We start from the raw sequence: 4,329 nt of genomic DNA, 5'->3' as shown, positions 1-4,329 counted from the left end.
GCGTACCGTTGGCTACGAAGCTAATTTCTGGACCCTCCCCCCGGCACTTCTCGTTGAAGAGCGGCGATGACTGAAGAACATTGATGTCGTTGTTCGAACCTGTCACACCGAAATACGCATGCCAGATCCGCAGACGGTAGTCCGCAACGGCTTCCAGAATCATCGTTGGATGTTTGCTTTTGAATCCAGTAGTGAACTGGCCTTTCCATGCCACGAGGCAGTTCCTCCACTCCCAATGCATGCAATCGATGCTTCCTAACATTCCTGGGAACCCGTGCATCGAACCGTGCATATCCAGTAGGCGCTGACACTCATCCGGGTTGGGCTTCCATAGAAACTCCCCACCGAAAATTTTCCGGATCCCCTTACATAACTGCATAAGCACCGTGAGGTCAGTCGTCTCACCCATCTGTAGGTATTCATCGAACATGTCCGCCGGTCCGGCGTAGGCAAGCTGCCGGATTGCAGCGGTGCACTTCTGTTGCGTAGACAGCCCGATCCGGCCAGCCGCATCACGCCGAAGGGTGAAGCACCTGTAACGCTCCGCCAAATTCGTCGCTATATAGTTGAACAGCCGTCGCGACATCCTGAATCTCCGGCGGAATATCTCGGGTGGATAACGGGGGTTATCCACAAAGTAATCATCCATTAGATGCTGGTGCGCACCGACGTGGTCTCGTGGGATTGTCCGTTGATGAGAAATGGCACGAGGGATCGCATCCTCCGCATTCTCCGCCTCCTCCGCCAAACGGGCCGCTTCCTCCTAGGCGGCCTGGTGTTGCACCTGTTGAATCAGAGCATTCCAGCTGTCTCTCCACAAATTGTTCATTTCCGACCCCAAATTGTAGTGAGAGAAATTTTTATAGATGTAGAGTTGGAATGATGTGAAAATAATGAATGGAGTGAGGTGTATTTATAGGTGAATTGAAATGAAAAAAAAAATTTAAAATCGGCTATAGCCGCGGCGGTCGGTGCCGCCACTATAGGCGCCGTGCCTATAGCCGCGTCCGCCCCCATTTCACCGCGTCCTCGCCCCGGAGTCGGCTGAAGCCAGTCCGCCCCCTACCGCCCCCATTTCGGTGTCCGCCCGCGCCTCTCCACTATAGCCCGCCCGCCATCCGTCCCAACCCGCGGCTATAGCCGCGGGCACCCCATAGTGGACACCCTTAGATGCTTGGTTTGGGGCAATGTTAAGCCAATGGCAATCCTCAAATTGACATTTGGAACCACTTTAAGGCCACTCAGCATTTGTAGGTGGCCCGATGTATTTGGGGCTCCAAGTCGGGGTGCCGTCCTCGAACGAGTTATGCGTCAATCTCTGAAGCCCTGAGCCATCCGCATTGATCACGAAGATCTCACCGTATGGCTGGTAATGGTGTGGGTTTGAAATGGGTTCGGCCGAGACTCCCGCGTAATCTGAGGTGAACACGATCTGCTTCCCGTCGGGGCTGAGCCACGGGTGGTTGGTTCGCCCGCCAGTCCCACTTTGGATCACTTTCTGGAGCCCCGTGCCATTTGGATGGATCTTGAGCATTTCGAAGCTGCCCCCGCCCGGATTCTCCCTATCTGAGGCGAACACGATCCATTCACCTATAGAGGCCGCCATCTTCTCCGTTCAATGCGTCCATTATGTATAAGTTCTTGTGCCCACTTCGCCCGATCTGAACACGACCCATTTCCCGTCGGGCGACGGGGAAGGGAATGCATTGTTTGCTCCTCCCTTGGTTAGGGTTTTGTAATTGTGGCTTAGGTCTTCATCATCCACATTTATTGAGACTATGTCAACCTTGGTGCTCTCACTAGAGAAATCGGGTCCGGCGCTAGTGTACACTACTCCCTTTCTCTTCCAATCCCAAGAAGTTGCAAAGGCATATAGCTTCGATACTTCCCGAATACCCGACCCGTCTCGGTTCATCATGTACACGCCCGGGAATTGCACGTAGGCGTCCGTTCGCCATCCGGGGAGTACGACGGGAATGACCCGTCGACCCGGAGTAATGAAAGGCCCGGTAACTCGCTCCGGACGTTCTCAATTACTAAGTCATTGCCCTTCCCGACTCTGTCGTTGGTTTCGCCCCGACACTTGTGGTAACCGACCCAGCCAAAATCGGGCGATATAAACGGGTTAAAATGATGGGTACTAGGCGAAACAGGTCGGGTCAATTCGTACCAAAACGACGTCGTATAACTCGATATGACGATATTCCGACCCGGGCCTCCTCGTAGCTACCGCTATGAAGCTCTTATTAGCGACGGAAGCTGCCGGAGTGAACGCGTGCAGACCCGGCGGGGTGACTCGCCGAGTCACCACCGAGGCAGCGTTGATCTTTCCACGAACGATGTCGAACAACGCCGAGAAAACGCTCCACCAGCCGTCTCTGCATCTGCGGTGGAAGTAAAGAGTCGACTCGTCGGCCCAACTCGGCCACCCGCCGCGCTCGACGATCTTGACCCGGCCCGACCCGTCCTTGGTGGAGAAGACGTAGATGCCGGTGGCGAGCTCCTCGACGTCCCCGCTCCAGCCCTTCTCCCCGTGCGAAACCACCGCCGAGAGCGCCTCGGAAGGCTACACGGCGGGGCTGTAATCCGCAATACCCGGCAGCGTCAACCGCCGGGTCAACCAGGTGGTGAGAAATAATTTAACAATCACACAATTTACGAAATTTAATTTACCAGACATATACGAGAAACATTAATAATACTATTAAAATTTTAAAAAGTACAATAATTTAAAAAATTACAATAATTAACAAAAAAATACAATAATTCACTCCTCTGCTCCGTCGTCGTCTCCGTCATCGTCTCCTCTGTCGTTGTCGTCACCATCGCCTCCGCCTCCGTCGCCACCATCGCCGCCTCTACTCCCGGCGGCTTCCCTCCGTGCCGCCTCCAAATCCTCCTGCATGCTCAGGAGCAATGTTTGAAGCAAACTCTTCTCCACGGGGTCCACCGCCACCCGCCACCCGCCATTCGGCCATCGTCTTGACCATCTGAGCGCGCGTTTGTTGACGCGCGAAGAATTTGAGATCCGCTGTGGATTGGCCAAGGGGGATGCCGACTGGACCTCCTGGGAACCCCCGGCGACCCCCATCGCCTCCCGTTGAGCCCGCCTGTGCCCAACCGAGCGAGTTCGACGAGCGAACGAACGAGGGGTCGGGACCTCCTGGGCCGTCTCGGGGAGGTCGTGGGAACCACCGCTGCTGCCGCTGAAATCACCGGTATAGTTCAGTCGTTGCTTCTTCGGCCAGCCAGCGTCGACACCTACTCGGAACTTCTCAGAGTCGTTCAGCACAAGATAGCAGTTCCAGTAGGTGAAGTCCTTATACACCCCCTTCAGGGGGAAGGCTTTCTGCGCCTCCGTTGGGGTCGATGTGTGCGACGAACCAGTCGAAAAATCGAAACTGGGGCGATAGACGTCCCCCGGCGAACACAGGGGTCGCCGGGGATCCCCCCGTCGCCGGTACCCCCCGGCGTCCCCTGCGTCGCCTGTACCCCCCAGGCATCATCTGCATCCCGGGTGCCCACCCCGGCATCATCTAGGCATTGGGTGCCCACCCCGGCATCGCATGAAATCCCCCTGGCGGACTCCCCCCGGTTGGCATCCCGGACATCATCTGCTGCCACTGGTACATGTTGTAGTATGGTGGCATCTGACTCCATCCACTTCCCACGGGGACCGGGGAAGTTTGAGCTTGAGACCCGCTACTCCCTGAAGTAGGCTCGTTGTTGAGATCCATTTACCGTTGTTGATCTTGTACAGAAATTTTGATAGAGAGAGTACTCGTTAAAACAAGTGGTGCGAAAGAAAATGACGTACAAGACGCGTATATATAGTGTTTCGGAAAAAAAATTTCGCGCTAGGCGATCCGGATGCTGCAATAGCGCCGAGCGGATTGCCCAGTGCACCGCCTAGTGCCACGGAACCGCCGAGCACTAGGCGGTTTTTTAATCCAGAAACCGCTAGGCGGTTGCAATAGATCGCCTAGCGCACCGCCTAGCGCCGGCGCTCGGCTAAGCGGTGCGCTAGGCGCTATTGTGGATGCTCTAAGGCTGTCGGCATAAGTCAAACAAAATAGCCTATGATCAACTATTGGTGCAACTCACACGTATCACTTTATATTAAATCAGCTCATCGTCATTTTAATTACATTTCCTTTTGTAATATGAGAAGCTGGGAAATATCATTTTTTTAATAAATTGGTGGAAAATTCTTGATATTGGATCAACTTCACTATGTCCGAAATTTAAAAGTAAGCCGAAATCTATAGTTATTCCATTCATAGAAAATCTATAGTCGTATGTTTGTATATTTCGTTGAAATAATTTTTT

At 53.9% G+C, this 4,329-nt stretch overlaps 1 pseudogene; it reads right to left on the bottom strand.

Moving 5' to 3' along the window:
• Positions 1 to 763: 763 nt before the first annotated feature.
• Positions 764 to 2,614, bottom strand: LOC121810865 (annotated as a pseudogene).
• Between the last annotated feature and the right edge of the window lie 1,715 nt (positions 2,615 to 4,329).

This window comes from Salvia splendens, chromosome 1, assembly GCF_004379255.2.
Source record: "Salvia splendens isolate huo1 chromosome 1, SspV2, whole genome shotgun sequence".
Classification (NCBI taxonomy): Eukaryota; Viridiplantae; Streptophyta; class Magnoliopsida; order Lamiales; family Lamiaceae; genus Salvia; species Salvia splendens.
This window is presented reverse-complemented; position numbering and strand designations above follow the sequence as displayed.